This window comes from Bufo gargarizans, chromosome 4 (genome assembly GCF_014858855.1).
Source record: "Bufo gargarizans isolate SCDJY-AF-19 chromosome 4, ASM1485885v1, whole genome shotgun sequence".
NCBI lineage: Eukaryota > Metazoa > Chordata > Amphibia > Anura > Bufonidae > Bufo > Bufo gargarizans.
In genome coordinates, this window is record NC_058083.1 from 119499196 (window position 1) to 119512809 (window position 13614).

At 48.5% G+C, this 13614-nt stretch overlaps 1 protein-coding gene across 1 annotated transcript in view; it reads right to left on the reverse strand.

The window, feature by feature from the left end:
• SPSB4 (splA/ryanodine receptor domain and SOCS box containing 4) overlaps positions 1-13129 on the reverse strand; it is a 171201-nt gene extending 158072 nt beyond the window's left edge. Inside the window, exon 1 of the mRNA XM_044290033.1 lies at positions 12671-13129. The gene's annotated coding sequence lies outside the window, so the exon portion shown is untranslated. The remainder of the gene's footprint in view (positions 1-12670) is intronic.
• Positions 13130-13614: the final 485 nt, after the last annotated feature.

Below are 13614 nucleotides of genomic sequence, written 5' to 3' on the forward strand. Positions count from 1 at the left end.
GCAATTCAATGACAGCGCTGACTGGCTCCATCTCATCGAGACGGAACCTTCTTCTCGCACTGACCCCATTCAGCATGACTGCTTACATTCTTGGAGCTTTCTTACAAGCTCCACGGCTCCTTAGCGGAGACATGGCAGCAGATTTTCCTTTTTTTAATGTTTTTTTGTTTCCTTGTTTTTTTTTTTTTTTAATCAGAAGATATCCCTCGTCTGGTTTAATATTTCCGCTTAAAAATATATATATATATGAATACAGATTCAATAAAGTAATGGACGTCTCGGGAAGCCAGATAGAAATCTTCACTTTCATGAATAAAATCCTTTACAGTTCCTAGGTGAAATATATATGAGACATTGCTGTAATTTCAGAGCAATGACACCCAATTTTGGGGCACTTTCATCCTGCCACAGGAAATAATTAAAGGGGTTGTCCAGGTTCAGAGATGATCCCGGACATACCCATAATTTCACCCTGGCAACCCCCTGACATGAGCAGCGGAGCAGTTCATGCTCTGATGCTCTCACTTGCCCTGCGCAGGATGGCGCAGGCCAAGGGCTCTTTTATTTACTATAACATACTACCGGGCGGAGGCTTCCGCTTCCTCTGATGGGCAGGCTTTAGCGCTGTCCAAGCCGTTTTACAGGCTAGGGCAGCGCGAAAGCCCACCCATCAGTGCCGGTGACGTCACCGGGCCCACTGATGGCCGGAAGCCTCTCCCTGCAGCCTGAAGGAGAGCCCGATTTGTCACCCGAACTCCACAAAATGCCTTTTCCCTGCGCGATTCAGCGCAGGGCAAAGGAGAGCATCGGAGCATGAACCGCTCCGATGCTCTTGTCAGGTGGGGCTGCCGGGGTGAAAATGGAGGAATGTCCGGGTTCAGCTCAGAACCCAGATAACCCCTTTAGCTTGCAACTATGGTCTATTTCTTAGGGCTCATGCCTGTGAACGCAAGAGCTCTGTGCCCGTGCTGCGGACTGCAAATAGCGGGCACCGGTCGTGTGTACCTCGTGCTGCGGATGTGGACCCACTGACTTGAATGGCTCAGCAATCTGCAAGGTATGGCAAAAGATAGGACATGCCTTATCTGTTGCGGTGCGGAGGCACGGACCTGAAGCGCTTCGTAGTGTTTCCGTGGCCTTTAGACCCACATTTCCGCTGCACAAAAGATACAAGGTCCTATCTTTGGCCGTATCTTGTGGATCAATCACCCAATCAAGTCGATGGGTGGACATAGGCAGCACGGAGTGCACAAGGCCAGTGCCCGCATATTTCGGACCTGCAGTTGGCGGTCTGCAATACTGGCATGGAGCCCTTACGTTTGTGGGCATGAGCCTAACGAATTTTTTTTTTTTTGCGGCCCGTATGCGGAAAAACCATTCACTTCCATGGGGCCACAAAAAAAACTGAAATAACTGTTTTATTATGGGGCGGCCCTTTTGTTTTGCAAAATGCGGGATGCACGTGGCCAGTATCCATGTTTTGCGGATCCGCAATTTGCTGACCACAGAACACCCAACGGTCATGTGCATGAGCCCTTAAAGAGAAGCTCTCAGATCACATGTCTATTTTAGTAACTACTTGCATTTCCCCGTGCAATACCAATTCTGGAACATTTTTCATATAACTCTGTTTTGTCATTCCTCTATTATTCCTTCTAGAAGTTTATAAAAGCATTGACAACAGTCTGCAATGGGGTCCAACTAGTTGTAAATGGAGGGGGGGGGGGGGGGGCAGCACTGACTGGATAGTTTCAGACTGTGCAGGAAACCCCCAACCGGTAACAACTGTACTGCAGACAGTATAAATTCTAGCAGGAATAATAGAGGAATGTCACAACACAGAGCTATATAAAAAGATGCAATGAACTAACAATTATCCCCTGTCCTGTAGACAGAAGATAACTTAAAATGGGCAGAATACCCCTTTAAATATACTTGTTGATTGTAGGATAAAGTGTCAGAATGTAACCAACAAGCTATCTGCGCAATTCTAATGTTACTAAATACTCTCCTCAGGATCCTCCAAGCAGCCGATCCTTCCACAACAGATTGCAATTACCATTGACACGTTAATTATTTACCTACATCTGCAAATACAAAGGCACTTCCTAAATCCTCGCATGACAAGTGACTGCTGAGAACGGATGTCTCCTCCACAGGCGCAGAGTATTACCATTACAAGGTCTTATTTTTTAGACGCTTTTCTAACCACATTGTCAGGTCCATTCACACGTCCGTATGTGTTTTGAGGATCCGCAAACTGTGGATTCTCAAAACACGGACACTGGCACTGTGCATTCTGCATTTTGCGGACTGCACATCGCCGGCACTCTCATAGAAAATGCATTTTCTTGTCCGTAATTGCGGACAAGAATAGGACATGTTCTACGATAGTGTGGATCCGCAAATGCGGATGCGGACAGCACATTCCGGTTCCGTTGAAAATTAATGGGTCCGCACATGTTGCAGACCCATTTAGCGGACGTGTGAATGGACCCTTTGCACAGGAACGTATTTTCTATATGTGCCCGTTCAGTTTTTTTTGCGGATCTGTTTTTTGCAGACCTCAAAATACATACGGTCATGTGCATGAGGCCTCAAGCACGTGACCGTGCGATGTAAAACATAAACACACTGACCCATAGAAGTCAATGGTGCTGTTCCCACATTGTTTTTTTCATGGATCCATGCGCGCCATCCGATAACTTCCCCACAGGTCTTAGGGTCTCGCCGCACTGTGATTTTAGGTGTGACACATGTCGCTCACGCAAGTATTGCAGACATCAATTGGGTCACAGCGTGGCTTGCACGTCTGCCATAACCACAAGCCCAAAATTGCCCAAAAATCAAACACTGCTGGATTTATTGCTATTTTGGGGTAGCAGATGCAGAAAACGTGCAAGTCGCGCTGCGATCCCATTTATTTCTATGGGTCTCTTGCTACACTGTGATACTTGAGTGTGCAACATGTGTCACGCCCAAAATCGCAGTATAGTCATGCCCTTATTCTTACAGGAAATGGGTTAACTAGCTGAACACTGGGGAGGTCTGACATCTGGAACCCCCACAGAACCTGAGAATGAAGGTCACGGATGGAGCGGCAGGTCGGGCATGCGCCATTCCACTCCATTCATTCTCTATGGGACCGCAGCAGATAGCCAAGTATAGCGGTATACAGGCATGGGATTCCGCCAGTTCCCTCCAGTTCTCCGGCTGAGTCCCGATCCGGTGCTCTGGCGGTGGGAGGGCAGCAGGAGATGTCCGTTGTTCGCTTCCATTGCTTGGCGCACCGCTGATAGTTTAGCTCCTTAGTTGGGTGGTATGTGTGTGTACTGTATATATGATGTATTTATGTATGTGTACCATGTATATGGTGTATTTATGTATGTGCACCATGTATATGGTGTATGTATATGTGAAACGTCTCGTGACGCCGTGTGTCCGGCGTTGAGTAGGGAAACTTATGAAACCCACCCCTGGCGGTATAGCTGAGTATAACCTATTACCTGCAGCCCACAGAGAATGAATGGAGAGGAAGGGCACATGCCCGACCTGCTACTTCATCACATGGGGGGAAGTGGACCCCTGTTTGCAGGATCTATGGACCCCCAGTGATCAGTTAGTTATCCCCTATACGGCAGATACTAAACCCTTTAAGGATCCCTTTATTTCAGACTGAAAATGGGATACGGTCGTATGTACGAGGCGTAAGGTGGAGAACCCCGAACTCCTGTTTCTCCTTTATCAGCATAAGATGCCCTAAAATATGGATGGAGCTTGAGCTACTGCAGAACAGCTAATCGTCGGTTGGCGGGTGTCGGACCCCTGCCGATCAGACATTGATGGCCTGTGCTGAGGATAGGCCATCACATCAAATCCTCAGTTCATACCTTTCAGTCTGACTTAACTGGCATAGCACAGAGGCTGACCCCCCTATACAATACAGGACTGTCTCACCGTATCACAGTACCAGTTTGCCTTATGACGGCGGTCAGGCGGAGTAGACCTAGACTTCCGCAGAACACTCCGATCCGTATGTCACCGTGCAGCAGACTATAATATATAGTTTCATACCAAAGGCAATCCATAGGTTTGTGATGCCACGTTGCAGCTCCCACCAGGTGTGCACTAAAGGCTGCTCCATCTGTCTCCACTTCGTCGGAGAGGTACGCTGGGACAGCGGCCTTCAGGGACATGGATTTCAGTTCTCCAAAGCTCAATGAGATCATCTGCGGGGACAACTACGCCTCTACAATATCCATTGTATTTTCTCATTTCAGCCATGTCCATTGCTATCGGAAAGCCCTGCAATCCACTCTGACCGCGCGGCGTTCACAACGCTGCCAAGTCTAAGTGAATTGACAATTTAGAAGAGGCTCAGCTTTGTCAACAAGAGCACAGTGCCGCATTATCTGGCAGGGCAAAGCGAGCGCTGAGCGTGTTCTTCAAGAAGTAACTGCTACCAGCCTTCACTCTGTCCGATTACTGCAGCTGCTACGTTCATTACACTGACGAGGAGGCCGGTGAAGCACATGCAGAGGCCGCTGCAGCTAACAGCTCGCCATTCTACCGTTTATTTTTTCTGTTTTGGGGGCCGTTTTTTGAGTTCCGTATACAGAACCATTTATTTCAATGGTTGCGCAAAAAAAAAATACGGAATGTACTCTGTATGTATTCCGTTTCCATGTTTCCGTATCTCCGTTCCGTGCAAAGATAGAACAGGTCCTATATTTGTCCACAAATCACGTTCCGTGGCTCCATTAAACTCAATGGGTCCGCAAAAAAAAAACAGAATGCATACGGAAATGCATCCGTATGTCTTCCGTATCCGTTCTGTTTTTTGCGGAACCATCTATTGAAAATGTTATGCCCAGCCCAATTTGTTCTATGTAATTACTGTATACTGTATATGCCATACGGAAAAACGGAACCGAAACAAAAAACGGAACAACGGATCAGTAAAAAACGGACCCCAAAATACTGTAATAGCCATACGGTTGTGTGAAAGAGGCCTTAGGGTGGGCTCACACCAGCGTTCTGGATTCCGTTATGGCTTTCCATCATAACTGGTTATAATGGAAAATAACGGAATCCGTAAGACGGAAGACTTTAAGAGGCATTCTGTTGTGATCCGTCATAATAGAAGTCTATGGGCAGCAGAACGGATCCGTCTGGTTCCCGTTATGTAAGATGGAAAACAAAGTTCTGTCGACAGGACTTTGTCGTCCGTTCTGTATAATGGGAACCAGGCAGATCCGGTATGATTCCCATAGACTTCTATTATGACAGATCAAAACAGAATGCCTCTTAAAGGCTTCCGTCTTATGGATTCCGTTATTTTCTGTTATAACCATGTTAGCCATAACGGAATCCATGACGCTGGTGTGAACCCGCCCTCACCCAGTTGTTGTGATTTTGTGTTGGTTTAGAGCATTTGAATGGTGTATAGTTCAGTCTCCGCTATGGCACACGGTAGTCCTCCATGATGGTGGCAATTCTCCCATAGCAGAAGCGGTAACTACCAAAGTACAGATGTAGCCAGAGCTGACCTCTGCTGATACCAGCTCTGGGGCTGGAGGCGGCATGCATGTGGCAAGTACTGGCCTTCCTTTCCAGGCAGTGAGAAGAGGGGCTGCAGGAGAAGGGGGCTTTCCTGCTAAATATGTCCACCGACACAATGAGGCATACTGGCACTGTTAGAGAGGCACTCTAGAACTCTATATAGAGGCCCTTTCAGCACTGTTTATGGTAGTACTCTGGCACCGTCTATAGAGGCATACTGGCACTGTCTATAGAGGCGTACTGGCACTGTCTATAGAGGCGTACTGGCACTGTCTATAGAGGCGTACTGGCACTGTCTATGGAGGCGTACTAACACTGTCTATAGAGGCGTACTGGCACTGTCTATAGAGGCGTACTGGCACTGTCTATAGAGGCGTACTGGCACTGTCTATAGAGGCGTACTGGCACTGTCTATGGAGGCGTACTAACACTGTCTATAGAGGCGTACTGGCACTGTCTATAGAGGCGTACTGGCACTGTCTATAGAGGCGTACTGGCACTGTCTATAGAGGCGTACTGACACTGTCTATGGAGGCGTACTGGCACTGTCTATAGAGGCATACTGGCACTGTCTATAGAGGCGTACTGACACTGTCTATAGAGGCGTACTGGCACTGTCTATAGAGGCGTACTGGCACTGTCTATAGAGGCGTACTGACACTGTCTATAGAGGCGTACTGACACTGTCTATGGAGGCGTACTGGCACTGTCTATAGAGGCATAATGGCACTGTCTATAGAGAGGCGTACTGGCACTGTCTATAGAGGCGTACTGACACTGTCTATAGAGGCGTACTGGCACTGTCTATAGAGGCGTACTGGCACTGTCTATAGAGGCATAATGGCACTGTCTATGGAGGCGTACTGGCACTGTCTATAGAGGCATACTGGCACTGTCTATAGAGGCGTACTGGCACTGTCTATAGAGGCGTACTGGCACTGTCTATAGAGGCGTACTGACACTGTCTATGGAGGCGTACTGGCACTGTCTATAGAGGCGTACTGGCACTGTCTATAGAGGCGTACTGACACTGTCTATAGAGGCGTACTGGCACTGTCTATAGAGGCGTACTGGCACTGTCTATAGAGGCGTACTGACACTGTCTATAGAGGCGTACTGACACTGTCTATGGAGGCGTACTGGCACTGTCTATAGAGGCATAATGGCACTGTCTATGGAGGCGTACTGTCACTGTCTAAAGAGGCGTACTGACACTGTCTATAGAGGCGTACTGGCACTGTCTATAGAGGCGTACTGGCACTGTCTATAGAGGCGTACTGACACTGTCTATAGAGGCGTACTGACACTGTCTATGGAGGCGTACTGGCACTGTCTATAGAGGCATAATGGCACTGTCTATGGAGGCGTACTGTCACTGTCTATAGAGGCATACTGGCACTGTCTATAGAGGCGTACTGGCACTGTCTATAGAGGCGTACTGACACTGTCTATGGAGGCGTACTGGCACTGTCTATAGAGGCATACTGGCACTGTCTATAGAGGCGTACTGGCACTGTCTATAGAGGCATACTGGCACTGTCTATAGAGAGGCGTACTGGCACTGTCTATAGAGGCATACTGGCACTGTCTATAGAGGCGTACTGGCACTGTCTATAGAGGCGTACTGACACTGTCTATGGAGGCGTACTGGCACTGTCTATAGAGGCATACTGGCACTGTCTATAGAGGCGTACTGGCACTGTCTATAGAGGCATACTGGCACTGTCTATAGAGGCGTACTGGCACTGTCTATAGAGGCATACTGGCACTGTCTATAGAGAGGCGTACTGGCACTGTCTATAGAGGCATACTGGCACTGTCTATAGAGGCATACTGACACTGTCTATAGAGGCGTACTGGCACTGTCTATAGAGGCATACTGGCACTGTCTATAGAGAGGCGTACTGGCACTGTCTATAGAGGCATACTGGCACTGTCTATAGAGGCGTACTGGCACTGTCTATAGAGGCGTACTGACACTGTCTATGGAGGCGTACTGGCACTGTCTATAGAGGCATACTGGCACTGTCTATAGAGGCGTACTGGCACTGTCTATAGAGGCATACTGACACTGTCTATAGAGAGGCGTACTGGCACTGTCTATAGAGGCATACTGGCACTGTCTATAGAGGCGTACTGGCACTGTCTATAGAGGCATACTGACACTGTCTATGGAGGCGTACTGGCACTGTCTATGGAGGCGTACTGTCACTGTCTATAGAGGCATACTGGCACTGTCTATAGAGGCGTACTGGCACTGTCTATAGAGGCGTACTGACACTGTCTATGGAGGCGTACTGGCACTGTCTATAGAGGCATACTGGCACTGTCTATAGAGGCGTACTGGCACTGTCTATAGAGGCATACTGGCACTGTCTATAGAGAGGCGTACTGGCACTGTCTATAGAGGCATACTGGCACTGTCTATAGAGGCGTACTGGCACTGTCTATAGAGGCGTACTGACACTGTCTATGGAGGCGTACTGGCACTGTCTATAGAGGCATACTGGCACTGTCTATAGAGGCGTACTGGCACTGTCTATAGAGGCATACTGGCACTGTCTATAGAGGCGTACTGGCACTGTCTATAGAGGCATACTGGCACTGTCTATAGAGAGGCGTACTGGCACTGTCTATAGAGGCATACTGGCACTGTCTATAGAGGCATACTGACACTGTCTATAGAGGCGTACTGGCACTGTCTATAGAGGCATACTGGCACTGTCTATAGAGAGGCGTACTGGCACTGTCTATAGAGGCATACTGGCACTGTCTATAGAGGCGTACTGGCACTGTCTATAGAGGCGTACTGACACTGTCTATGGAGGCGTACTGGCACTGTCTATAGAGGCATACTGGCACTGTCTATAGAGGCGTACTGGCACTGTCTATAGAGGCATACTGACACTGTCTATAGAGAGGCGTACTGGCACTGTCTATAGAGGCATACTGGCACTGTCTATAGAGGCGTACTGGCACTGTCTATAGAGGCATACTGACACTGTCTATAGAGAGGCGTACTGGCACTGTCTATAGAGGCGTACTGGCACTGTCTATAGAGGCGTACTGGCACTGTCTATGGATTGGCTATTAGGGCAGGCTTAAACTGATTATGGACTCATTCTGGCATTGTTTATAGAAATACCCTGGCATTGCTTATGGGGGCACTCTGGCACTACTATGAAGACATTCTGGAACTGTTGATACATACACTCCGTCACTCTTTATAGAAGTATTCTTGCACTGTTTATGGACTCACTCTGGCACTAGTTATAAAGGCATTTTGTCACTGCTTATGGGGGTACTCTGGCACCACTTATGGAGGCACTATAGCACTACTTATGGAGACACTCTTCCACTGTTTATGGAGGCACTCTGCCACTGTTTATGGAGGCCCTCTGGCACCACTTATGGAGGCATTATAGCACTGTTCATGGACTCAATCTGGCACTGTTAATGGAGGCACTCTGGCACTATTTATAGACTCAATCTGGCACCACTTATGTAGGCACTCTTTATAGAGGCACTCTGGCACCACTTATGGAGGCACTCTGCCACTGTTTATGGAGGCACTCTGCCACTGTTTATGGAGGCACTCTGCCACTGTTTATGGATGCCCTCTGGCACCACTTATGGAGGCATTATAGCACTGTTCATGGACTCAATCTGGCACTGTTTATGGAGGCACTCTGGCACTATTTATAGACTCAATCTGGCACCACTTATGTAGGCACTCTGGCACTGTTTATAGAGGCACTCTGGCACCACTTATGTAGGCACCCTGGCACTATTTATGAACTCAATTTGGCACTACTCATGTAGGCACTCTGGCACTGTTTATGGAGGCACTCTGGCACCACTTATGTAGGCACTCTGGCACCACTTATGTAGGCACTCTGGCACTGTTTATGGAGGCACTCTGGGACCACTTATGTAGGCACTCTGGCACTACTTATGGAGGCACTCTGACACTATTTATGTAGGCACTCTGGCAGGGCACTATTTATGAACTCAATCTGGCACTACTTATGGAGGCACTCTGGCACTGTTTATGGAGGCACTCTGGCACCACTTATGGAGGCACTCTGGCACCACTTATGGAGGCACTCTGGCACCACTTATGGAGGCACTCTGGCACCACTTATCAGACTTTCAGTAACATTCAGTTACTCTGGGGCTTGTCCCAGAGTAAGGATTTATCAGATATCGGTAGCACATGTAATACATGCTTGGTTAGTGGTGGTCCGACTTTAGGAAGGGGTTTCGCTCTGCTAATTTTTGATATAGGAGATAGGGCAGGAGAGACAAGAGAGGAACAGATTTGAGGAACATATGGAACCATCTAAACCTACAATGGACACCAAACATTAGACCGGTGGGTGAAACAATGAAATACTGACTAAAAGTCCTATCAACTAAAGGACTGCAGGGAGGACCCGTGAACCATGTGTGGAGGACTCGTGAACCATGTGTGGAGGACCCGTGAACCATGTGTGGAGGACCCGTGAACCGTGTGTATGTACTTTCCATATGTACTTTTATTCCACATAATGTGCTAGAAATCCGGAAGAAACGGATATTACCTAGAGATTAGAAAGAAACTCAAGGCCACCAAAATGAGACTGCGGGGACCACTTTGGCTGATAAGGTCCCACCAGCCGGACAGGTCAATGATATAACATCTTCTGTGAAGTCAAGATTCCGTTTTCTGTCTATTTACCTACACGTGGCTGATACCAACCAATATACTGTACGTATTCTTCCATAAACCGCCACCCCGAGGCCTCAGTACTAGAGAAGTAAATGGCAGGCCTTATCTACATGTATCACAATCACTAATACTGTATTCAGCTGGTAATTCTGATATTTCCATGTGTTCTTCTTACCCAATGACATGCTGCAGCACTCCCCTTTCTAATTTATGAATAGAATGCCAGGATAATAGTGAAGACTGACACATAAAATGGAAATATAATTCTGCCTAACAATGCTGATTTCTCTGGTCTGTAAAACTGTAAGTGACAACCCTAGAGAACAATGTAATGGTAGCCATCGTTTAGTGACAGTACACCTTGATGACGTATCAACGAGACATACAAGTGTAATCTACTACGCCTTACCAAAATGAGAGAAGAGGGCAATTCAAAGGAGACTTCACAAAACTTCACAGAATCAAGCCGCTTTCACACAGTCAGCGTTTGGTCAGTGCTTGGTCAGTGAATTCTATCAGTGTTTGGGCTCGGTCACACGACCGTGACGTTTTTTGCGGTCTGCAAATTGCGGATCCACAAAAAACGGATGCCACCAGTGTGCCTTCTGCAATTTGTGGAACGGAACAGGAAGTCCGCAAAAAAAGATAAGAATAGGACATGACTCGTCATTTTTGCGGGGCCATGGAACGGAGCAACGGATGCGGAGAGCACACAGAGTGCTGTCTGCATCTTTTGCGGACCCATTGAAATGAATGGTTCCGTATGCGGAACGCAGAAAACGGCCCGTATATGGAACGTGAAATCCGTTTGTGTGAACGAGCCCTTTGTGAGCCAAAGCCAGGGATGGAGCCTACACGGAGATAAGATAGAATGGAAAGATCTGCACCTGCTCTGTGGTTTTGGCTCACAATCACGGATGGAAATCACTGATCAGACACTGACATAACACTGACGGTGGGAAGCAGCCTCATAATTCCCAGACTACTTCAAGTCATGTTAGATCAGCTCGTTTTGTAAAGTTTACCAAAACTGCAGCGTAAGACACAAATAACCCCTTGTGGTCTAAATGTTTTCTCAGGAACATAAAACCAGAACCGGGAAGTGATGGTAAATGGTTGTCATGGTCCAAACACAGAACGGTCAGAACCGCTCCACATAGAAGCCACAGTTCCCTGATCTGGACCACCAGGAGGCTAGTCTAACGGCTCCACATCCCAGCCTGCCCTTCATAAGCCACATCGTTTATTGCCCCCCCTGCCAGGCTGTAGTCAGGGTGGATAATTGCACGTTCTACTTCAATACAAAGCGCACAATAGTCACAATGTACTGCTCTGGGCCCTGGTAATATGCCACCTACTGATTGCCCTCAGTTCAATGGAGGTAACAATGGAGCATCTTTCAAGAGAGGCCAGGCGTTTACAACAATGGAGAGAAAGCAAAACATACAATGGAACTCCCTCCATGTTCTTAGGAGGGTCCTGAGATACCATGTGCCAAAGCAGAACATCATCATACCGAACCCCAAGAAAACTTACACCAGTACAGATGACAGCAAACAATGCCAGGTGCACCCTTGGCACTTTTTATGGCAGTCTGGCATCATTTACAATGTAACATTGTTGCAAAGTTTATTTGTAAGCAGTGTATTCCCATCCAGCAGGAGCCCTGGTGATGGGCACTGACAATACAGGGGGCAGACATGTGGCCCAGGGTGGGCACACCATACAGAAGAGCATTCACAGGCAGGAGCCACCACTTATAGGGGGCAGACATGTGGCCCAGGGTGGGCACACCATACAGAAGAACATTCACAGGCAGGAGCCACCACTTACAGGGGGCAGACATGTGGCCCAGAGTGGGCACACCATACAGAAAAGCATTCACAGGCAGGAGCCACCACTTACAAGGGGCAGACATGTGGCCCAGGGTGGGCACACCATACAGAAGAACATTCACAGGCAGGAGCCACCACTTACAAGGGGCAGACATGTGGCTCAGGGTGGGCACACCATACAGAAGAGAATTCACAGGCAGGAGCCACCACTTATAGGGGCAGACATGTGGCTCAGGGTGGGCACACCATACAGAAGAGCATTCACAGGCACAGAGCACTTACAGGGGGCAGACATGTGGCCCAGGGTGGGCACACCATACAGAAGAGCATTCACAGGCAGGAGCCACCACTTACAGGGGGCAGACATGTGGCCCAGGGTGGGCACACCATACAGAAGAGCATTCACAGGCAGGAGCCACCACTTACAGGGGGCAGATATGTGGCCCAGGGTGGGCACACCATACAGAAGAGCATTCACAGGCAGGAGCCACCACTTACAGGGGGCAGATATGTGGCCCAGGGTGGGCACACCATTCACAGGCAGGAGGCACAGAGCACTTACCTCAGCAGCAGATCTATCCAGCACTTGGCATTCAGAGCCCTAAGACGTGAAATCAACCAGAAAAGACAGAAATTGTACAAAGGATCCTCGGAAAAAACGTTACAATCCCCCTGTCTCCAGATGTGGCACAGGGCAAGACGTGGTGCCAGCCTCCTGCCAGGGCTGGGTATCCTGGTAAAGTTACTGCTGGAATGATCCCCTTCTGGATCCACACATGTAGTTGACTAGCACCCGCGGTCTTCCTGGCATAGCACAGGGCAGCACCAGCCCAGCCATCAGCCGATCCCCCTCGCAGGTCCCTGCTTTCCTTCCCTTTGGTCAAGCCCCTATGGGGGGCAGTTTGGCTTTGTGCTCAGAGATTACCTTTGTCACCCCCCACCCCCTGCAGCCCAGATGGGAAGAGCCTGCTGCTGAAGCAATGCCCCATCCTGAAAGCTGATCCCTGCTGATCTCATCACTTACACCTCACTAATCCAATGGCGGGGAGTGAGGAGCAGATGGAGCCGCCCATGTTCTGCCTCCTCCAGGAGAGCACACAATGCAGGACCGCTCTGCTGCTGACATCTGCTGGGGGTTTCCTTGTAGCCCCCAGAAGTGGGGACGATGTACTCCATGCCATTACCTGCAGCTTTGTGTCACATATACCAGATCTGTGCCTCTCCTTCCTCCATGTCAGCCCCCCTGCCCTTCCCTTATCTGCATAGTCATTGTCCGCTCCATGGTAAATTGGATTCCCAAAAGTACAATTATTTTACCAGTAGTGTTTGTCATAGGCGCAAGTGACAATGTGAGGGGCGGTATAGACCTGAGCGAGGAAAAATTCCCTCATAAAACGTCACTTTTATTCCAGTAAATAGAAAAAGTAAAGAATTATTAGTTGTAAGGCGTCGCCACTTTACAGGAGGGATTAACTTAAAGGGGTTATCCGAGACTAAGGCCTCGTT